Source organism: Panthera onca, chromosome X (assembly GCF_046562875.1).
Source record: "Panthera onca isolate mPanOnc1 chromosome X, mPanOnc1 haplotype 2, whole genome shotgun sequence".
Taxonomy (NCBI): Eukaryota; Metazoa; Chordata; class Mammalia; order Carnivora; family Felidae; genus Panthera; species Panthera onca.
In genome coordinates, this window is record NC_138357.1 from 3,876,303 (window position 1) to 3,900,630 (window position 24,328).

Sequence of the window (24,328 nt, forward strand, 5' to 3'; positions counted from 1 at the left end):
AATTCCCAACCTTCCTGAATCTCCATCCCCAACCTGCAGAATGGGGAACCCAACTTCTACTTCATATTGCTCTTTTTATTTATTTATATTTTTTTTATTTTTTTAACATTTTTAAATGTTTATTTATTTTTAAGACAGAGAGACAGAGCGTGAGCAGGGAAGGGGCAGAGAGAGAGGGAGACACAGAATTTGAAACAGGCTCCAGGCTCTGAGCTGTCAGCACAGATCCCAATGTGGGCTCGAACCCAAGAACTGAAAGATCATGACCTGAGCCTAAGTTGAATGCTTAACCGAGTGAGCCACCCAGGCACCCCTACTTTGTATTGCTCTTAAGAGGAGCACATCATAAGCTGACATGATGAAGTACTCTGATCACTGCACAGTGCTGTCCCATGTGTGGGGATTACTGAGAATGCCCATTGAAGATAGCAGACTTCCTGGGGGGTCATGCCACTTTTTTGCTTGCAAGAAGGAAATCTTGACAGAGGCACCAGAACATTCACAAGTGAAATCTAAAATGAATGTAATTTTCTATTTTTTCTTCTTACACAAAAGGGAAAATGGTATACTGCATTGCTTTCCAGAACTCGATGCCAACTAGCTACAGTCACCACAGCATTAGTGAGTGACAAATCTGGAGCTCACCATCAGAGTTTATGAACCATTTATGAAGGCAAACCATGCATCAAGTTCTGGCCTTTCAAGGCAGGTATCTGAGACAGGGGAAAGTCCAGAAGTTATTTAGCCAGGCTCCCACCTCTGACCATATACATTTTAGGTCTATGCCAAGGCCAAACATCCAGCAGTTATAAACACTGGTACAGGAAAAAAAATTGCTGGGCACTTTAATCTACAAGCCAACCTCTACCCAGAGGTGGAATATCACAGAAAAAGAGCACAGGCTCTAGAATCACACAGGCCTGAGTTGCTGTCCCAGCCCTGCCACTTATGATCTGCAGAACGTTGCATAAGCTACTTTCCTTCTCTGTGCAGAGGTTTCTCCAATGAACTTCAAGTCCATCTATAGCCTTCACCTTTATTGTATTTCCTATCTTCCAGATGCTTACTAGAGAATGATATGTGGACCACCTCTCAAACATGAACCTTTTTCAAAACAAAGTCTTGCTTCTCCTCCTTTGCACACACATCCATCAACCTGCCTTCATGTGTGTCCATAAACTGTTGCCCCGATCCTGTGCCCTTCAATCACACCAATAATTTCCTCCTCTAGCTACACTATAAAAATTTTCCTATTAGATCATCTCTGTCAACATGCAAACATGTCATACATTCTCCATCTTTAAAATACCCAAACCTTAAACTTCATTCTCCTCCAACTACCACTTTTATTTTAATCCATGCAGAGCCAAACACCTGCAAAAAGTTGTCCTGTTTTCTGGCTCCTCTTTGTTTCATACTCTATCCTTAGTCCTTTCAACTTCTAATCACCCATTTCACCGAAATGGTTCTTATAAAATCACCAAAGGCCTAAATCTTGCTAAAGTTCATAATCATTTGTGTCTTCATTTATCTAGACCTTTCAATGCCATTTGACATATTAATCACTCCTTTATTCTTAAAATGCTCTCTTCTATTACACTCACCTAGTTTTTGCCCCACTTGTAGCTTCTCACTCCAAATCTATTTTCCTGGAGATTTCCTTCTTCCTTTACTTGACCTTTGAATGTTGAAGTGCCTTAGAGCTTCATCCTTGACCTTCTCTAGTTTGTCTGCACTCCCTCTCTAGGTGATCACTTGGTTTGCAATACCATCTGGGTAATGACGACTCCCAAATTTATTCACAACCTCTCCCCTGAGTACTAGACTCATATATCAAGCAACCTACTTGTCATCTCCATGTGGATGTATAGTAAGCATATTAGGCTCAATATATACAACACACAATCCTTGATAAGCCAGCTGCTGCCATTACCAAGTCTACTTCTCCCAAAATTTCTTCCCATCTCAATAAAGGGCACCACTATCTACTCATTTGCTCAGGTCTCTCTCAAACTTTATTCCTCTCTCTAACACCATATACATTCTATCCATTGACAAGTGTTATCAGCAATATCTTCAACATTCCACATTCAACCACTTCCCACCAGCTCTACTGTCATCAGTATGGCTCAAGTCACCATCATGTTCCACCTGGATTATTGCAGTACAGCTTCTTTCTGATCTCTGTATTTCTACTCTGCTCTCTCCAATGTGTCCTCAATACAGCAGTCAGAAAGATCCTATTAAAACAAAAATTAGATCATGTCATTTCTCTATGCAGAACTCTCCAGTGCTTTCATAGTTCTAAGAATAAAATTCAAACTCTAAACATGGCTTAAAGGGCCTGCTGGTTTGGTGTCTGCCTACCTCACTCTCTGACATTAATCTCTTAACATTCTTCCCCACCCTGCTTCACACCTTCCAGCCACTCTGGTCCACTTGTTGCTCCTCAGATACCCCAAGCTTGTTCTCACCACACAGCCTTTCCATTTGCTGTTTCCCCTGCCTAGACATCTGGACTGCTCTTATTAAAAATCTTTGAGTGGCTGGATTCTTCCTATTCAGGTCTCAGTGTAAATACTACCTGCTTATAAAGGCCATATCCAGTCACCTTGATATAGATGTACAGTTCCTGTAACTCTTTACCTCATCACCCTATTTTAACTTCTCCATAATATTTATCAGCACCTAAAGTGATGTCAGTTATTTATTTATTTTCCATTATCTGTTTGTCCCAGTAGAATGATAACTTCATGGAAGGAAGGGCTTGGTCTTTGCTTTTCTTGACTTTATCCCAACAGATCAATTTTGTCAGATCAGATATGATCATTCAATGAATATTTATTTAGTGAATAAATGAATGATTTCCTTGCTTCTAGGTTACCTTCTATAATCCTTTCTCTACACCAAAGCCAGAGTGATCAGGCTTCCAGGTGTGGAATGAATAAGTCATGGGGGTAAAAAGTATAGCATAGAGAATATAATCAATGACATTATAATAAGGTTGCATGGTGACAGATGGTAGCTACACTTGTTGTAGGCACAGCATAATGTATAGACTTGTCAAATCACGATGTTGTACACCTGAAACTAATGTAACATTGTGTGTCTAATATAGTTCAATTTAAAAATGTAAATTGGGAGAAGAGCCAAGATGGCAGAACAGCATGGAAGATTTTTGTGTCTTGCATCCATTAATTGTAGCCAGATCAACACTAAACCATCCTTCACACCTACAAAACTTATTTGAGGATTAACACAACAATCTGCACAACCTGAACCACAGAACTCAGCAGGTATGAAGCATGGAGAGGTGAACTGGGGGAGGGAAGAGAAGGCACAGAGGGCAGGGAACTGTTTTTGCATGCAGAGAGAGGATGGAGATGGGGGAGGGGAATATGGAAAAAGCACCCCCCCCAAAAGTAGCTGGAGAGAAAGTGGAAAAGTGGAAACAGCCACAGGGACTGAACTAAAAAGGGACAAAGGAGAAAGGAGAGGGTTTAAATTCCATTCAGACTAAACAGAGGGAGCACAGAGTCAGAAACTCCACAGTTCGATACCTGGCAGTGCTCTGGTAGGAAGGGCGAATCCCCAGAAGCAGAGTAGACTCCAGGGGACTTTGGGCCACATGGGGAGAGGTGGTTCCCCTGCTGGGAGGACATCTGGTAGAGGTTGTGTGGCTCCCCAAAGGCAAAGGCCCCAGTGCACCAGGGAGAACAACCACATTCTCTGGTGCTGGAACAAGGTCATTGGCTATGAAGCCTGGTGCCAGATGTATGTTGTGATTTGCCATAATCCCTAATACACTGCTGCCACATGATTGTGTGAAATTTTTCTGGGGCAGACTGGCACCTGGCTGCAGTCTCTGGGCATTGGCAGCAGCATGGTCCCGCAAACATTCCTGTGTGCAGCCAGGACCCAGCCATTGCCCAGTGAGACCCTCCCATGGAGGGGCAGAACAGGTTAAAACTGCAGTCCCTCAGAAGTAAGGGGTCGGGAAACACAGCCACATCTGAGATAGACTCAGGAGGGAGATGCTGCCTGGGACTTGGTCATGGACAGTGTAAAAGAGGGGAGTGGAGAGAAGCGAAAGACAAAGGACAGGTGCACGATTGTTGATCAGGGAGAGCAGAGTTCCGATACTAGAGACTGGGTAGCTAGTGATGCCATTTTCATGACTACCACATATGCGCATACACACCTACAAGTGCCACAACAATCCACCCCATGAAGCTAAGCTGTGCCATCTGGTGGAGAACAGAGCCATTACACCAAGCCCCACTCAACTGGGCCAACCTCACTCTTCAGGAACACAAGCTTCTCTGCCGGCTTAGTTTACGGACTATAAAGCACTTCATAGTTTGACTTCTAAGGGAGAACGAAGTAATTTGAATCGTATTTCAGTCTGTTCACTGATCCATCTATTCAATTTTCTTTTTTTTTCTTTTTTCATTCTATTTTTTCTTTCCTTCCTTTTTCTTGAATACAGAAAGAGAAAAAATATTTTTATATTCAATTTTAATTAAAAATATTTTTCATTAGTTTTTTCCACTATATTTTTTACTTTTGTGTAAATTTTTCAAATTCTATTTTATTTCCATCTTTTCATTTTATTCTATATCTGTGTATTCATTTTTTCAAATTTTCAAACTATTTCCTTTTTTTCTTTCCCATTTTTTTTCTAATCTATGAAGACCCTTTCAGCACCCAGACCAAACACAGCTAGTATCTAACATCATTTCTTTGATTTATTTGTGTGTTTGTTGTTTTTAATTTTTAATTTTAATTTTTTTAAATGTTATTTTTATTTTTTTTACCTCATTAATTCCTTTTCTACCTTCAAAATGACAAAACGAAGGAAATCACCCCAAAAGAAAGAGCAGGAAGAAATGACAGCCAGGGACTTAACTAACACAGATGCAAGCAAGATGTCTGAACCAGAATTTAGAATCACTATAATAAGAATGCTAGCTGGAGTCAAAAATAGATTAGAATCCCTTTCTGCAGAGATAAAAGAAGTAAAAGCTAGTCAGAATAAAATTTTTAAAAAAATGCTATAACTGAGCTGCTATCTTGAATGGTGGCCATGGCAGCAAGGATGGAAGAGGCAGAGCAGAGAATGAGCAATATAGAGAACAAATGTATGGAGAATAATGAAGCAGAAAAAAAAAAGAGGGAGATTAAGGCAAAAGAGCATGGTTTAAGAATTATAGAAATCAGTGACTCTTTAAAAAGGAACAACATCAGAATCATAGGGGCCCAAGAAGATGAAGAAATAAAAAAAAGAGGTAGAAGGGTTATGTGAGCAAATCATAGCAGAAAAGTTTCCTTACCTGGGGGAAGACACAGACATCAAAATCCAGGAAACACAGAGGACTCCCATGAGATTCAACAAAAATTGACCATCAACAAGGCATATCATAGTCAAATTCACAAAATACTCAGGCAAGGAAAGGATCATGAAAGCAACGAGGAAAAAAAAAAGTCCTTAACCTATAAGGGAAGACACATCAGGTTTGCACCAGACCTATCTATCCACAGAAACTTATAAGCCAGAAAGAAGTGGCAGGATATATTCAATGTGCTGAATCAGAAAAGTATGCAGCCAACAATTCTTTACCCAGCAAGGCTGTCATTCAAAATAGGAGAGATTAAAAAGTTTCCCAGACAAACAAAAATTAAAGGAATTTGTGAACACTAAGCCAGTCCTGCAAGAAATTTTAAGTGGGACTCTCTGAGGGAAGAAAAGACATAAATACATACACACATACATACATAATGGCCAAAAGCAACAAAAACTAGAAAGGACCAGAGAACACCACCAGAAACTCCAACTCTATAAATAACATAATGGCAATAAATTCATATCTTTCAGTACTCACTCTAAACGTCAATGGTCTAAATGCTCCAATCAAATGACATAGGATAACAGAATGGATAAGAAAATGAGATCCAACTATATGCTGTTTACAAGAGACCCACTTTAGACCTAAAGACACCTTCAGATTGAAAGTAAGAGGATGGAGAACCATCTATCGTGCTAATTGTTGACAAAAGAAAGCCAGAGTAGCCATACTTATCATACATATCATACAATCTAGACTTCAAAGTAAAGACTATAACAAGAGATGAAGAAGGGCATTATATCATAATAAAGGTGTCTATCCACCAAGACCTGACAATTGTAAACATGTGCCAAATGTGAGAGCACCCAAATATATAAATCAATTAATCACAAACATAAAGAAACTCATTGATAATAATACCATAATAGTAGGGGACTTCAACACACCAGTTACAACAATGGACAGATCATCTAAACAGAAAATCAAGAAGGAAACAATAGCTTTGAATGACACACTGAACCAGATGGACTTAAACGATATATTCAGAACATTTCATCTTAAAGCAGAGGAATATACATTCTCCTCCAGTACACATAGAACATTCTCCAGAATAGATCACATACTGGGACACAAATCAGTCCTCAACAAGTACAAAACGATTGAGATCATAGCATACATATTTTCAGATCACAATGCTATGAAACTCGAAATCAACCACAAGAAAAAATTGGGAAAGGTAGGTAACAAATACTTGGAGACTAAAGAATATCCTACTAAAGAATGAATGGGCTAACCAAGAAGTTAAAGATGAAATTAAAAAGTACACAGAAGCCAATGAAAATGATAATAACACAACCTAAAACCTCTGGGACGCAGCAAAGGTAGTCATAAGAGGAAAGTATATAGCAATCCAGGCCTTCCTAAAGAAGGAAGAAAGATCTCAGATACACAGCCTAACCTTACACCTTAAAGAACTGGAAAAAGAACACCAAATAAAGCCCCAAAACAGCAGAAGACAGGAAATAATAAAGATTAGAGCAGAAATCAATGCTATTGAAACCAAAAAAATAGTAGAACAGATCAATGAAACCAGAAGCTGGTTCTTTCAAAGAATTAACAAAATTGATAAACCACTAGCCAGTTTGATCAAAAAGAAAAAGGAAAACCTAAATAAATAAAATCAAGAATGAAAGAGGAGAGATCACCACCAACACAGCAGAAATAAAAACAATGAGAATATTATGAGCAATTATATGCCAGTAAAATGGGCAATCTGGAAGAAATGAACAAATTCCTAGAAACATATACACTACCAAAACTGAAACAGGAAGAAATAGAAAATTTGAACAGACCCATAACCAGTAAAGAAATCGAATTATTAATCAAAAATCTCCCAAAAAAACAAGAGTCCAGGGCCAGATGGCTTTCCAGGGGACATTTACCAAACATTTAAGGAAGAGTTAACACCTATTCTCTTGAGGCTGTTCCAAAAATAGACATTGAAAGAAAACTTCCAAACTCTTTCTATGAAGCCAGCATTACTTTGATTCCAAAACCGAAGACACCACTAAAAAGGAGAATTATAGGCCATTTCCCTGATGAACATGGATGTGAAAATCCTCAACAAAATATTGCCAACTGGATCCAGCAATACATTAAAAACAATTATTCACCACAACCAAGTGGGACTTATACCTGGGATGCAGGGATGGTTCAATGTGATTCATCACACCCATAAAAGAAAGGACAAGAATCATATGATCCTCTCAATAGATGCAGAGAAATCATTTGACAAAATACAACATCCTTTCTTGATAAAAACCCTCAAGAACATAAGGATAGAAGGATCATACCTCGAAATCATAAAAGCCATATATGAAAGACCCAATGCTAATATCATCCTCAATGGGGAAAAACTGAGAGCTTTCCCCCTAAGGTCAAGAACAAAACAGGGACGTCCACTCTCGCCACAGTTATCAACATAGTATTGGAAGTCTTACTCTCTGCAATCATACAACACAAAGAAATAAAAGGCATCCAAATTGGCCAGGAGAAGGTCAAACTTTCACTCATCTCAGATTACATGATACTCTATATGGAAAACCCAAAAGATTCCACCAAAAAACTGCTAGAACTGATTCATGAATTCAGCAAAGTTGCAGGATATAAAATCAATGCACAGAAATCGGTTGCATTCCTTTACACCAACAATGAAGTTAACAGAAAGAGAAATCAAGGAATTGATCCCATTTACTATTGCACCAAAAACCATAACATACCTAGGAATAAATCTAACCAAAGAGGTGAACAATCTATACACTGAAAACTATAGAAAGCTTATGAAAGAAACTGAAGAAGACACAAAAAAATGGAAAAATATTTCATGTTGCTGGGTAGGAAGAAAAAATATTGTTAAAATGTCGATACTACCGAAAGCAATCTACGTATCCGATGCAATCCCTATCAAAATAACACCAGCATTCTTCACAGAGCTAGAACAAACAATCCTAAAATTTGTATAGAATCAGAAAAGACCCTGAATAGCCAAAGTAATGTTGAAAAAGAAAACCAAAGCTGGAGGCATCACAATCCCAAACTTCAAGCTGTATTACAAAGCTGTAATCAATACAGCATGGTACTGGCACAAGAACAGACACTCACATCAATGGAACAGAACAGAGAACCCAGAAATGGACCCACAGACATATGGCCAACTAACCTTTGACAAAACAGGAAAGAATATTCAGTGGAATAAAGACAGTTTCTTCAGCAAGTGGTGCTAGGAAAATTGGACAGTAACCTGCAGAAAAATGAACCTGGACCACTTTCTTATACCATACACAAAAATAAACTCCAAATGGATGAAAGGCCTAAATGTAAGACAGGAAGCCATCAAAATCCTCAAGGAGAAAGCAAGCAAAAACTTCTCTGACATTGGCTGCAGAAACTTCTTACTCAACACGTCTCCAGAGGCAAGGGAAGCAAAAACAAAAATGAACTATTGGGACTTCATCCAAATAAAATCTGCACAGAGAAGGAAACAATCAGCAAAACTAAAAGGCAAACGATGGAATGGGAGAAGGTATTTGCAAATGACATATCAGATAAAGGGTTAGTATCCAAAATCTATAAAGAACTTATGAAACACAACACCCAAAAACCAAATAATCCAGTGAAGAAGTGGGCAAAAGACACGAACAGACACTTTTCCAAAGAAAACATCCAGATGGCCAACCAACACATTAAAAAAAATGCTCAACATCACTCATCATCAGGGAAATACAAATCAAAACCACAATGAGATATCACCTCACACCTGTCAGAATGGCTAACATTAACAGCTCAGGCAACAACAGATGTTGGCGAGGATGTGGAAAAAGAGGATCTCTTTTGCATTGTTGGTGGGAATGCAAGCTGGTGCAGCCACTCTGGAAAACAGTATGGATGTTCCTCAAGAAATTAAAAATAGAACTACCCTACAACCCAGCAATTGCACTACTAGGTATTTATCCAAGGGTTATAGGTATGCTGTTTTGAAGGGGCACATGCACCCCAATGTTTATAGCAGCACGATCAACAATAGCCACAGTATTGAAAGAGCCCAAATGTCCATCAATGGATGAATGGATAAAGAAGATGTGGTGTATAGATACAATGGAATATTACTTGGCAATCAAAAAGAATGAAGTCTTGCCTTTTGCAACTATGTGGATGGAACTAGAGGGTATTATGCTAAGCGAAATTAGTCAGTTGGAGAAAGACAAATATCATATGACTTCACTCATATGAGGACTTTAAGACACAGAACAGATGAACACAAGGGAAGGGAATCAAAAATCATATAAAAACAGGGAGGTGGACAAAACATAAAAGACTCTTAAATATGGAGAACAAACAGAGGGTTACTAGAGGGGTTGTGAAGGGGAGATGGGCTAAATGAGTAAGGGGCATTAAGGAATCTACCGCTGAAATCAATGTTGCACTATATGCTAACTAACTCAGATGTAAATTTTAAAATTAAAGAAATAAAATTAAAATAAATAAAAATGTAAATTAGATCATGTCACTTCCCTGCTTAAAATCATTTAATAGCTTCCCATCGCATTTGAAATAAACAGATAAAACCCCAAATCTTTACCATGGCCTACAACCATGACCTGGCTGGTCCCTGTTCATGTCTCAAACCACATCTCCTTCCATTCTACGTCTAGCCCACTGTGCTTCAGTCGTAGTAGCTTTCTATCAATTACTTAAATTCATTGTGATATTTCCTGCCTCTAGGTCTTTGCTTTGCTGATATCTCTGTCTCCAGTGCTCTTTCTCTACCTTTGAGGCCACCATCCACCCAAAGCAATAGTAAAGACAGTCACTGTTCTAGGAACCCCAAGATGAGAAGAATCATTTCCCACTGGACTGGTTGGAGTAGAGAGGATGTTCTGCTGGTTGACAAACTGACATTTTCAGGCTTTACACATATATATGGTTATTACCATACTCCAAAGTGACAAGTCTGAGAGAAAAGAAGTTCAGGTCCCTACTCTCTTCCCAGCACAGAGTTTTAAATAAAAATTTCTACTTGGGTTGAACCATTCCCTCACCCCACACACTCAACCCTTTATCCTGCCCAATGTGGCCACAGGCCCCACTTCTCACTCCACTGAACTTGACCATTACTAATGACTTTCACATTATTGAATCCACTGGACACTGAACCATACTCATCTTTCTTGACCTTTCAGGAACACGGAGAAAAGGAAATCACAAATCCGTCTGATTTCCCTCCCATCTCTCTGGATATCTCTCTGGATATCTTCTTTCTTGGCCCTTCCTTCTCTACTGTACTTAAACCTTTATCTTTAGTTCATACTTCATACCTGTATATCCAACTGTCCATTACTCATTTCCCCATAGATGTACCAGCAGCAATTCAAATGTGTCATGTCCAAAACTGAGCCCTTGATCTTCTTCCAAAGGCTTTTCCACCTGAACTTCTGCAACTGTCTCTTCCTTCATCCCCTTACTTCTACTTTTACTTCTTTCTTGTCCTCTTTCCACTGAAGGAAGAAGGATATTCTGAAAGCATTAAGTCAGACCATGAGCCTTCCCTCCTTAAGCCCCCCATCATGCCTTCTTCTCCATTATTCATGGAGTCAAGTTCAAGCTCCTGAGCTTGGCATTTAAAGTCCTGGCCCCAGACAACTTCAGCCTTTCTCCCTTGCACCTGAGGTTTCAACTTCACCAGAGCACTTGCTGCTCCCAAAATCTTATGTGCTCCTTCACATCTCTGTGCTTTTGCTTATACTGTCCCTTCTGCTTGTTATAAACTTACCTTTGTCTCTCCATATGGCACACTCTTACTCATTTTTCTTTTCCCAGTTTAAGCATCAGCTTCTATGAGATTTGTCTGTCTCCACATTCCCCTCCCCATGTTGCTACTGGGTCTGGATTATAGGTTTTTCTTCTGGATTCCCACAGCCTTCTTTATCATGCATCCTTACTATAGAGTATGCAGTCACATCTAGATCCATCTGTTCCAGAAGCATGGGATCCTCAAAAGCAAGAATCATGTCCGAGTTGTTCCATCATCACTGCCCCCAGCCCCAGTGTATAGGAGCCACACACAAGATCAGTTTACTGTTTCTTCCCGTCTGTCTCCATAGCCCCAGTCTATGCACAGCCCTGCTTGCAATTTTCCTCCCCTTACAAATATTATAATTTTGTTGTCAAATCTCATTAGTCAATTCCAAGGTCATGATATTTTTTCTTTCTGATACTTTGTTGTTTTATGCTATCTTTTGTTTTACTTTATTTCTATAGTGCCCATGGCTGCCAGCCCTTGGAAGCTTAATCCAAATACCATGGGGGTCTGTCACTAATCAGCCACACAGCAGCCTCTGCCTATGGAAGCCCAGAAAGATGGCCCAGGGAGAAAGCCAGATGGATATGGGCCCAACAACAGAGCCATAGTCGTGGCTGTTGTACTTGCATAGCACTTTGCAGTGTACAGGATGTTTCTCCCATCTTCGTGCCTGAGTCCTCTCACCACTCAGCAATGTAAAGAAGCCAGAGAATTCCATTATCCTACTTAGAAAATATGGAAACTAAGACAGTAAGAAAGTGAAAGGGTCACGAATGTCTCTCAAAAGAATGCTGTTCCATGGTATTACTTGGCAACCAAAAAGAATGAAATCTTGCCATTTACAACAACGTGGATAGAACTAGAGGGTACTATGCTAAGCAAAATTAGTCAGAGAAAGACAAATATCATATGACTTCACTCATATGTGGAATTTAAGATACAAAACAGATGAACATTGGGAAATGGAAGAAAAAATAATACAAAAACAGGGAGGGGGACAAAACATAAGAGACTCTTAAATACAGAGAACAAACTGAGGATTGCTGGAGGGGTTGTGGGTGGGGGTGGCTATATAGGCTAGGGTCATTGAGAAAGACACTTGTTGGGATGAGCACTGGGTATTATATGTAGGGGATGAATCACTGGATTCTACTCTTGAAATCATTATTACAGTATATGCTAACTAGGATGTAAATTTAAAAATAAAAATAAATTTTAAAAAAAGAATGCTGCTCCTTGGACAGGAAGTCAAGAGGATTTCCAGAACAAGCCTTGAATAATGTGAAAATTTTAAGGGGACACTCATTTTCACGCTCATGCAAGTTCCAAGTTGGCACCTCACAATGAAAGCCTGCAGGGGAACAATGCAGCTGAGGTTGCAAATGTTGGGACATCGGTGTAGGAGATTAGATGGGCCATTTTAATGCAGGTGTCGTTATCCAAACTCTCAGGATGGTGGTGGGAATGGGTTGATGGTGATGGATAGAGGGGAGTGCACAGGGTGAAATCATAAAAACCAGTAGCTCCAGGGTGCACAGAGCTTGGAAGTAAATATAGCAGCCTGCATATCACCTAGTCCCATCTTGGAAGAAAAGAAGAGGAACCCAGAAATGAGGTGACCCATTGGAGCAAATGGCAGCCCCAGGCAGTATGCTGCCCACAAAGGCAGACCCCAGATTAACTCCATGGGAAGATGGCCATTAGAATGTTCCTAAGGACTCAGAAAATAGTTGCCTGACTGGCTTACTTCTCTGGGGGTCTCAGAGTCCCCATAGGTACACAGAGACCTCATATTCTCTGTCACGTGGGGTCATTTTTCTCCAAGCTCTCATCTTCCATGACTCTGGTCCCTGGCCCAGCCCCTGAACCCAGAAGTGGCCAGTAGTAGGGAGCTACTGGTATCAGCCATACTGAAGAGAAATCCATTTTGCATGAGTCTGAGCAAGCTGTTGTTCACAGAAACCTTGATTTAAGGCCATTTCAATAAGCCCCAATTCATCATCTTGAAGGTCTTGAAGAAAAGACAAGTGCCATTTTCTAAATGTCATTATGTAATCAAGTGTTTTTCATCCAGCCCACATGCCCACATGTGTGCCCTGACTACTACATCTCACATATTACTGAGTGTGCTGGTTTCCATGACAGACAGCTCTGGTCATAAGGGGGCTGGGACCAATGATACAGGAAAGAGACTGAGAGCCCCAGCCATGAGACAGACCTTGCAACAGGCACTCTGTGAAAAGCTGCAGAAAATTTCATAGTAGGGAGGCCCTACTTGCCTCAGGGTCACTCCTGTTTCTTGGAAACCTGAGCCTATTCCCTGAGCTCCCTTTCCCTGGGCTCCTTTACAGCTGCCCAAGGCAGGCTTTTAGGAGTATCATTGTCCCTGGGGTACAATGCTCAAATCAGAGACCTAGCTGTTATACTGCCTAGGAATGAGTCCCAGATTCACTACTGCTTTACTCTCTGACCCTAGGAAAGTTGACTAACCATCCTGTGCCTCAGTTTCCTCATCTTTAAAATGAAGATAATAATAGCCCATCAACTTCCTAATAGAAGGGTGAACATTAAATGCTATAATGTTTACACAGCTCTGAGAACAGTGCCTGGCATGTAGTAAGCTATATATGGTACTATGGTTCTTGCCATTTTCACAGCACTACAAATAAGAGTGGCAAATGTGGAAGCTGAAAAATAAGTTAGTAATTCCCCTAAGTCATGAGATGTGGAAGAAGCAGAGCAGGATCTGAGGACTTAAGGTGGCTTCAGATCTTGGCTTTACTATTCACTGGCAGTAGGACTTTAGGAAAGTCTTGGTATCACAAGTCTGTTTCCCATCTCTAAAAGGAGTAGAGACTCTCCAGGTCATGGGGTTGTTCCAGAAGTTGATGAGGAAACATATGGGATACTACTTTGTACCTAGCCACACACATTTTGATACCATGTAGTCCAGTGTTTTCAATGTGGTCCTTAAAACAGCAACATCAGCATAATACAGGAACATGTTAAAAATACAAGACCTAGTGAATCAGAAACTCCAAGTGGTGGACCCAGTAATCTGTTTTAACAGGCTTCCAGGGGATTCTGATGCAAAAAAGAGCTTAAGAACCATGGTCATATTCCAACCTCACAGAAACAAAATAAGGACCAGAGAGAGCCTAAGTATTATATACTCACAAGGAACAAGGTCTTGTTAAATAGTGGCCCCAAAGGGTACCCATGAAATCAAGTCTCTTGCCTCTTAGGTAGTTCTCTTGCTAGCACACTAGTCTGAGCAGTGTCTAAGATCCCTTTTCCTATGGTCACTGCATAGGTGGTATCCCAGCAAGAACAGACTGGGAGGCAAGAGACCTTGTTCTTGTATGTATCTTACTGGACATTTCTCTAAGGCATAGCATCTCTTTCAGCCATGGGACTAGCACCCAGAAATGTTCTGTTTCCATATATTAAAAAAATGTTTATTTATTTTGAGAGAGAGAGACTGCATGGACAGGTGTGAGAGGGGGAGGGGCAGAGAGAGGGACAGAGAGAATCTTAAGCAAGCTTTATGTTCAGTGCAGAGCCAGATTCAGGGCTTGATCTCATGACAGTGAGATCATGACCTGAGGTGATATCAAGACTCCAATGCTTAATCAACTGAGCCACCCAGGCACCCCTGTTTCCACATTTTTAAGGAGCAAGCATCAAGGCCCCATGTCAGCCTGAGCATTTTGGGGTAGCTGCCCAGGAAAGGGGTCTTAGGCCCTTGAAGTTCTTCAAGGGTGAAGGTCAGTCACAGTGAGTCTCAAGATTCTTTTCCCAGTCGTGGGGTAGGAGACAGTAAAGGTGGGCAGCAGTGGCCAACCTGCATGTTAATTAGCTAGTGCCTGCACCATACTGAAGGATAAGACATGGCTCAAGTGTGGAACCTTAAATTTACTCTATAACTCTTGCAACTGGCTATCTTCCTAGTGGACTCTTGTCCTATAACTTCTGTTATTCCCCAACTGCCCCAAGCCAAACCTCTTTCTTTCCATAGTAATAAAAGTCAGAAAGGTGTGGGAGGAGATGCCCAGCTCCTTAGCCACCCAGGGCCTTCTTGGCACTCTTGACCAAGAGTGTGGGGAGGTATAGGCACCCCCATCTCCACAAGCAATAACTCTGCTTCACCAGGCAGATCAGCATGAGACACCACCACTTCCTAAGCCCACATGAGGAACTTCTGTCTCCAACATCATGCTGGCAGGTCACCACTCATTTTCCCCCCAGACTGCTGCAAGATCTTCAGTGGTACATGGGCACTTCTCCCCCCTCTCACTCCCCAGCCACCTCAGCATGAAGCACTCCATCAGAAGGTGATTAGATTTGGGTAGGGTTATTTTTTTCTAGACATAATTGTTTCTTAATTCTTTTAATTCCATTCCCTTTAAAGATTACAAGCAACAACGAGTACTTGATAAATCATGAAGAACATTAGTAATTAATCGAGTTTTCAAGTGGTGCTGCTTTCATGGTGATTAAAAAAATATCTATCTACCATCTATCTATATCATCTATCTATCTATCTATCTGTATGTATGTATATATGAAGTTTGAAAGTACATCATCCATGCAGACAGCCAAAGTGGGCTGTAATTTAAAACCTGAGGAAGGAGAGACCCTTCCAAACTGTGCCTGAGACCACTTACTGAGGGATCAGAAAGCCTAGAAAATTAAACAAATCCCCCAAAGATAAGGAGAAGAAATGTATTTATTCTTTGCTTATTCACTGAATCATGCATTCACTTGCTCAAGAAATTAACTTAGTCACTTATTCATTCACTCTACCATTCATTAATTCAGTGGCTCAGTTATTCTTTCCTTTTCTTCTCATCTACTCACTCAGTAGCTTACACACTAACAGGATTATTCCTTCTCTCTCTCCCTTACTCACTTTCTCACTCATGTACCCTTTCACCCAACTCTCCTGCTCTAAACCACCCATAGCTCCATGATAAATTAGGACTTTAATTGACTTTATAGATTTTCTCCAAACACACCTTAATATATAAAGAAAATTATGAGATTTCAAATATTAGATGACTTGTCCCATACTCTTTTCATTCAATCACACTGCTTGAGAGTTTACTCTGTGCAGGGGCAGAGAGATACAAACGACATTGACCATGCCCCACACCAGTTTGCAGTGTACTTGAAGAGACAGATAAGTGTTTTCACAAATGCCTATATTTGGTACAGGAATCCAAAAAGGAATCACTTGATTCTAGCAGAAAGACTGCATGCAGGCTTCCACTCTGAACTTTCCTGTGGCCTGGAGGACACAGATAGGACTAAGACATGGTTCTACCTTCACATAGTTCAATGTCTAATGGTGGAAAAAGACACATAACTAAACAAGTGGTATAAAATATGAGTAAACTGGGGCATCTGGGTGGCTCAGTCAGTTAAGCATCCGACTTAGGCTCAGGTCATGATCTCATGGTTTGTAGATTAGAGTCCCACATTGGGCTCTGTGCTGACAGTGCAGAGCCTAGAGACTGCTTCAGATTCTGTGTCCCCCTCTTTTTCTATCCCTCCCCCACTTGTACTCTGTTTCTCTCAAAACTAAACACTAATTTTTTTTTAATAAAACATGTGTAAGCTGAGTTGCTGGGAGACAGAGAAATACAAAATCAGGTACTGATGGACTCTGTTTAGTGAAAGCTTAATAAAGAGTCAACATTAGTCTTAGGCCTGAAATGAGGAATAGGATTTTGTTGGACAAATGTAGATGAAAGGAAAGTATTTAAGGCCATGCATGATTCATGGGTAGAAAACTCAAGGTATGTTTGCAGAATAGTAAATAATCCTGTTTTTATAGGGCAGAGGGTATGCAGAAGGAAGTTGGTAGAAATAAGGTTTGGCCCTCAAGCAAGGGTCTGAGAGACAGTTGGTATTTGATCATAGAATAAGAGGAGGAGCCATGGATGGCTTTTGAGCAGAGCTATGTCGTAATGAGGGCTAGATTCAAGGGATGGTTTGGAAGTAAGACCAGAGAAACAGATCCTTGAAAGAGCCAGAAACTCCTGATGGACTGAAGTAGAAAGAGTCTTCTCAGTAGGAAGAGAAATGCAGAGGCAAAAATGAATGTGAGTGCTGTGAAGGGGGCTGAATCAACAAAACTGAATGTAAAGGATAAGGGTGAAACAGTAAGATGATTTAGAGGTTTTTAGAATGAGAGACCACAAGGGTGGTGCCTCTACTAAAACCAAGAATGAAAAAAGAACAAAAGATGAAAGATGATGGATTTGGTGGTGGATATATTGAGGAACCTGAGCAATAGCCAGAAGGAAGTGCTCATCATTCAGTTGGACAATAGGTCCAGAACACAGGAGGGAAGCCTGAATTAGAAATAGATATTGGTGTCATACTGATTAGTAGCTTGACCATAAATCCTTAACCTTGGGTAATAAGTGGACTTCTAGTAGCCTATAATATATATTTTGCAGGTGGAATTGACAAGTATTGGTAATGGATTAAATATCAGTGGGGCAGGAGTTTTCCAATTTCTGCCAGGAAATCTGATTGAATAAGTGATGTCATTTTTCAAGATAGCAAATAATAAGAGTAGGACATGCATGGGGATTGGAGTAAGAAACAAAATGAGTTAAGTGTTAAACATAATTAGTTTGGGGTGCCTGTAAGATGTCTAATTGGAGGCACTGACCTCACGGGTCTGGAGATCAGGAAAAAGATCTAAGCTGAACATCAATTTGGGGAGCCAGAGGAATAGATAAACTCATCTAGAAACAGTGTGGAAAATGAGAAGAGGAGAAGGCTTAGGAAGTGATAAAGACAGAAGAGTCAAGAATAAATTACAAATTTCTGGCTTGAGTGCATAGATGGATGATAATGCTTATTCCTGGAATAGAAAATGCTTGAGAGATTTTGAGAAAGGAGAAAAGAACATGATAAGTTAAATTTGACCCAGATACTATTAGAGGTACTTGTGGAATATGCAAGTGGAGCTTCTCAGGTGTCTCCATATGTGAGTCTGGAGCTTAGGAGGCAGGATTAGGCTACAGACAGATTCTTGAGTTTACCACAGAGATAATGGCTGAATCTGAGGTGTGAATGTGGTCTCTAAGGGAAAGAGTGTAAAAGAAAAGAGTGGAGGCCTGGGACAGAACTGTATAAGAGAGCAGATCAGCAAAAGGCAGTCTTAGAAGGACATGAGAATAGGCAGCTTGCTGTGTGATGGGAGCTAAGGGAAGAGAGGGGTTCTAGGAGGAAGTGGAACATGAAGCTGAGTAACATCTGGTAGGTACAGGAGGATGAAGCTTGGTGTGTTGGCAATGAGGCAGTCATGGGTGATCTTAGGGAAAGTGGGAATGGGACCAGATCCAAGGCCTTAAGAAGTTGTAAGAGAGAAGAGGAGGTAGCACATATAGACCAACTCTGTAAAACTTTGATCAAGAGAAGGAAAGAGAAAAGCTTCACAAGGGATGGGAGTAATTTTCTTTTTTAAGAGTAAAGGAGATAGGGGAGCCTGTGTGGTTCAGTCTGTTAAGTGTCCCATTCTTGATTTTGGCTCAGGTCATGATCTCATGGTTCCTGAGTTTGAACCTGAATCAGGCTCAAATAGCACAGAGCCTGCTTGTAATTATCTCTCTCTCTCCTTCTCTCTCTGCCCCTCCCCCCTCTCAAAATAAATAAATAAACCTTATTAAAAAAGAATAAAGAAGATAAAAATGGTTATAGGATTAGGAGAAAGAATAGGGAAAAGGAAGAGATTGAAGATGCTGGAGATAAAAGACAGTTGATGGGGAGAATCCAGGTGGGAGAAACAGGGGTATCAAAATTAGAGGCTAATAAAAAGCAGTTTATTTATTGCTAAATGTACAATTGTAAAGAAGTAAATTTTGGACAAACTACCAAAGGCATGATAGGTCAGTTTGAAGATTTACTTGATTTATTCCAAACCCACCAACACTTGAACATAATCATTCTTAGGTCCTAGTTGTAGCCATTATCATTAGTTCTAAATATTGGTCTAGGTGGTTAGAGAGGAGTTAACAAATTCCCAGGCCGAATGGAAGCAGCATACTTGTGCAGTTTCCATTTCTGGAGAAGAGCATGGTACATCTCTGGACCACTTCTTGCCTTCTTCTTGGCCTATCGTCCATCCCATGCTGACTTCCACCCATTCTCCAATCACCTATGTCCTAGGGCTGCCTGGGAACAGTTAGTTCATTCAGAGGGACTCAGAGGGACACAGAAGCACAGGGTCAAATCATATCTCTTGTCAAGGAGGATAGTAGGGTCTTTGTTGGCTCTAGAAGGCAAGGAAGTGAGAGTGGATGGCCAGGGTAGATTCAGAGAGGAAGAAACAGGGGAGAGGGTACTCTGGCAGGTCTACTCAGCAGGAGGCAGGTGGCCATGCTGAGAGAACAAGTGTATGTGTGAGACCAATGGAAGTCACCCCACCCTCCCAGGTCCCCTGTAGTACACAAACTTTCTCAGTCCCAGAGGTGTGGATTCCTTACAGACTAAGGCCCTCATGGTGGCTCTCTGGCAAATTCACTGCTCAGAGGTTGGTACCAGTATTTGGACGCATTCCTTCTTTTTGGCCCACCACTACTTCCACGCAAAGCTCTGGAGGATCAGAGAAGTGAGTGGTATTGCATGTGAAACAATAGGCTTTGAAGCAAATCACTTAACTGTTCTGTGCTTCAGTTTCTTTGTCTGCAAAAGAGGGTTAATGACATTTACCTTGAAGAGGCGTGAGGATTAAAAAAAGATAATGCATGCAAAGCAATTATCTATGTTAATTAATCCTCCTGAAGTCACTGGAATCTCACAGGAGGGAAGTAAGACACAGTGTTTGATTCAATTCAGGTTGGAAACACAGTAGATCTTAGTATCTCATTAGGTATTGTCAATACAATTCTCTCTCGCGTGCGCGTGCACACACACACACGCACACATGATTGATGTTGTATTACTTATAAGATGTGATTTGCAGTGACTGCCAATTTCTCTACTGCTCCACAGGGGAATAGACATTTTTGTTCTATTGTGTAGGAGGAAATCCAGCCTGATTGTCCCTCTCCCAGTGCCTCCCGTTGCGGCACACTGTGGGTTGCCCTATTGGATATAAGCTCCATATAAGGACTGGCTACATAATATGTGTGGTCCAGGGCAAGATGAAAACATGGGGCCTGTTGTTCAAAATTAGTCAGAATTTCAAGATAATGACAGTAGGGCATTAAACCCAGCATGGGGTCCCATGTGACTACATTGATTGCATACCCATGAAATAAGTCCTGCCCCAAATCCATCTCCAGTGTCTTGACCTTGAAGGACAGTCCATAGTGAAGTCATAAGTTCTTCTGAAAGAAATTTGCACTGGAAGAGGAACCTCTAGGCAAAGAGCTTACTCCAGGTCCTTTCTCCAAAGATCCCCTCAGGTAGGCTGCCTGGTGGTTATGGATAGCCAAAGTACTGAGAGTCAGACTTCTGGCATTGCACCCTGATGGATAACTATGTCTCCTCTAACTGCAATCAATCAACACCTGCCTGCCCTCCTGCTGTTTGCTTTTTTTAAATCACTCCACTTTCCCAACCCATCCACTATGCATGCCTGCCCCCAGCATAGGCAAATCCAAGACAGAGGCTAAGTGCCCTGCTTGGCCTTGGAGCATGGGCCTCCTTTTCTAGCCCCACTCTGCATCCTAGCAGTAACTTTGTTTCTTAGTGGGTGTCTCTCTGGTGTTCTCTCAGGTAACACCGGGAGGAAGGAGGCTGAGGAGGATGACAGGGATGGAAGACAGAAAAGATGCTACTCAAAGTGTGGTCCGTGGATCAGCACCAGACTGCAATGAGGTAAGTGCAGAAATTGAAAGTGTTTCAAAACTTTTACAGCAATGTGATAATGTCTATTAAATTTAATAATAAATTATTTTTTAAATAAATTGTGTATTAATTTTCACCCTTCTAGTAATTCAGTTTTATTGCATTTTACCAAAGTATTGGTGCATGTGGTTTGGAAATGTAAAAAGATAATTAAAAAACAAAACAAAACTAACTAAAATAAACCAAAAAATAGGTGTTTTGCAACAGATGGCTGCCAACCTTGCCATGGTATCCCTGACTCTAGCATAGTAGAAAAAGCATTGACGTGGGAGGCAAAAGATCAAGAGTTCTTGTCCTGGTTCCTTCATTTCCTTAGACAAGTTGTTTAATCTCTGAGCTCCACTTTTCTCATCTATAAATGTCTCATAAGGACCACAAATCTTGGGCAAGAAGTTGCTTTACAATCTGTAAGGTACACTGTTGTTGTATTTTTTAATTTATTTATTTAAATTCAAGTTAGTTAACATACAGTGTAGTATTGGGTTTCAGGAGTAGAACCCACTGATTCATCACTTACATATAACCCCCAGTGCTCATCCCAACAAGTACCCTCCTTAATGCCCATTACCCATTTAGCCTATGCCCCCACCCACTTCCCCTCCAGCAACCTTCAGTTTGTTCTCTGTATTTAAGAGTCTCTTATGTTTTGCCCCCCTCTCTTTTTATCTTGTTTTTCCTTCCCTTCCCCTGTGTTCATCTGTTTTGTTTCTTAAATTTCACATATAAGTGAAATCATATTTGTCTTTCTCTGACTAACTCATTTCACTTAGCATAATGCACTCTAGTTCCATCCACATTGTTGCAAATGGCAAGATTTCATTCTTTTCGATCACCAAGTAGTATTCCATTGTATATATATTCACCACAACTTCTTTATCCATTCATCAGTCGGACATTTGGGCTCTTTCCATACTGTGGCTATTGTTGATAGTGCTGCTATAAACATTGGGGTGCATGTGCCCCTTCAAATCAGCATTTTTGTATCCTTTGGACCTAGTAGTGCAATTGTGGAGTCATAGGGTAGTTCTATTTTTAATTTTTTGAGGAACCTCCATACTGTTTTCCAGAGTGGCTGCACCAGTTTGCATTCCTACCAACAGTGCAAAAGGGTTCCCCTTTCTCTGCATCCTTGCCAAAATCTGTTGTTTCCTGTGCTGTTAATTTTAGCCATGCTGACAGGTGTGAGGTGGTATCTCATTGTGGTTTTGATTTGTATTTTCCTGATGATGGCTGATGTTGAGCATCTTTTCATGTGTCTGTTAGGCATCTGAAATTTCTTCTTTGGAAAAGTGTTGAATCATGCCTGCTGCCCTTTTCTTCACTGGATTATTTGGTTTTTTTTTTTGGAAGGGGGACTGTTGAGTTTGATAAGTTCTTTATAGATTTTGGATACTAACCCTTTATCCAATAAGTCATTTGCAAATATCTTTTCCCATTCTGTTGGTTGCCTTTTAGTTTTGTTGATTGTTTCCTTCACTGCACAGAAGTTTTTTATCTTGATGAGGTCCCATCATTTTTGCTTTTATTTCCCCTGCCCCTGGAGACATGTCAAGTAAGAAATTGCTAAAGCCAAGGTCAGAGAGGTTGGTTCCTGTTTTCTCCTCTAGGATTTTGATGGTTTCCTGTCTCACACTGAGCTCTTTCATCCATTTTGAATTTATTTTTGTGTATGGTGTAACAAAATGGTCCAGTTTCATTCTTCTGCACATCACTTGTTATGCCCAGAATTCGTGATCCCCAAAGACCACCAGGGAGCCGAGTCCAATGCAAAAGCAAAAGAGCCTTTATTCGAGCTAGCTCGTGCTCAATCCCCTACCTGCACTGACGCAGCAGTGAGATACTGGGGAGAGAGAGCGAGTTTCAAAAGGACAAAAGTTTTATTGGGGCCTAGGGGCAGTTGGTGAGGTAATGGCTGTGGCCTCAGCCGATTGGCTGGGGAAGGGTCCCAGTCCTGTTAGGCAGGTGAGTGGGGGGGGGGGGTTACTCAAGGGGAGGAGGTGTGGTCAAGGTGAAGGACACAGAACAAGATGGAGTCGGCCAGCGTAGGCCCACCCTTTCACACTGTTGAGTTTTTCCAGAACCATTTGCTTAAAGACACTGTCTTATTTCCATCTGATACTCTTTCTTGCTTTGTTCAATATTAGTTGGCCATACATTTCTGGGTTTTCTATTCTATTCCATTGATCTATGTGTCTATTTTTGTGCCAATACCATACTGTCTTGATGATTACAGCTTTGTAATACAGGCTAAAGTCCAGGATTGTGATGCCTCCAGCTTTGGTTTTCTTTTTCAACATTACTTTGGCTGTTTTGGGTCTTTTCTGGTTCCATACAAATTTTAGGATTGTTTGTTCTAGCTTTGTGAAGAATGCTGGTGTTATTTTGATAGGAATTGCATTGAATGTGTAGATTACTTTGGGTAGTATAGACAAAGGTACACTGTTAAGTGAGGGATAAATCATGAGGGTGCTACCATTCTGTGGCCACCCCACACCCCTGCCATGCAAAGAGTACTGAGTACTAACAATGGTAAGAGCACAGCCTCTGAAGTCAGGATGGTTGAATTTGGACCCCACCTTCACAATTTACTAACCTCTTGGCACCTCTGTTTTCTTACCAATAAAGAAGGGAGCCTTTTAATTTCAACCTGATGGGGTTTATAGTGAGGATTAATTAGGAAGCTCTTAGAGCAATATGCAGAACAACACATCCACAATAAGTTCTAGCTAGTAGTGTGGACAAATGACATCTCTCATTTTTGTCCCCTAACTGCTACATATCTCCATCATTTGCATCTTTCATACTTCCATTATCTAGTCCCACATTTGTGCCTTTGTATTTTCTAACTGGTTACTGCTGATGTAGAAGATGTTGTTGATATGAGAGAGCTGCTCTTCCATCTAATAAACATGCTGGACTCTCATTAGTTCAAACCGTATGTCCAACTTTCTTGGACTATCTATGTAAATGATCACATCATTTGCAAATACAGTCATTTTGTTTCTTCTTTAGCAATCCTTATACTTCTTATTTATTTCTAGGACTTTCCACACTAACTTGCTTCTAAAGTTTCTCCTCTTTTAAGTATAATATTTGCTGTGTGTTTTTAATAGGTACTATTGATATGGGTGAAGGGAGTCCCTTTATTAATAATTTTAATGTATTTTAGCACAAATAGATATAGAAACTTTATAAAATGTTTTTATGCATCTACAATCTTTTTTCATTTTCCTCATGTGTATTAATGTGA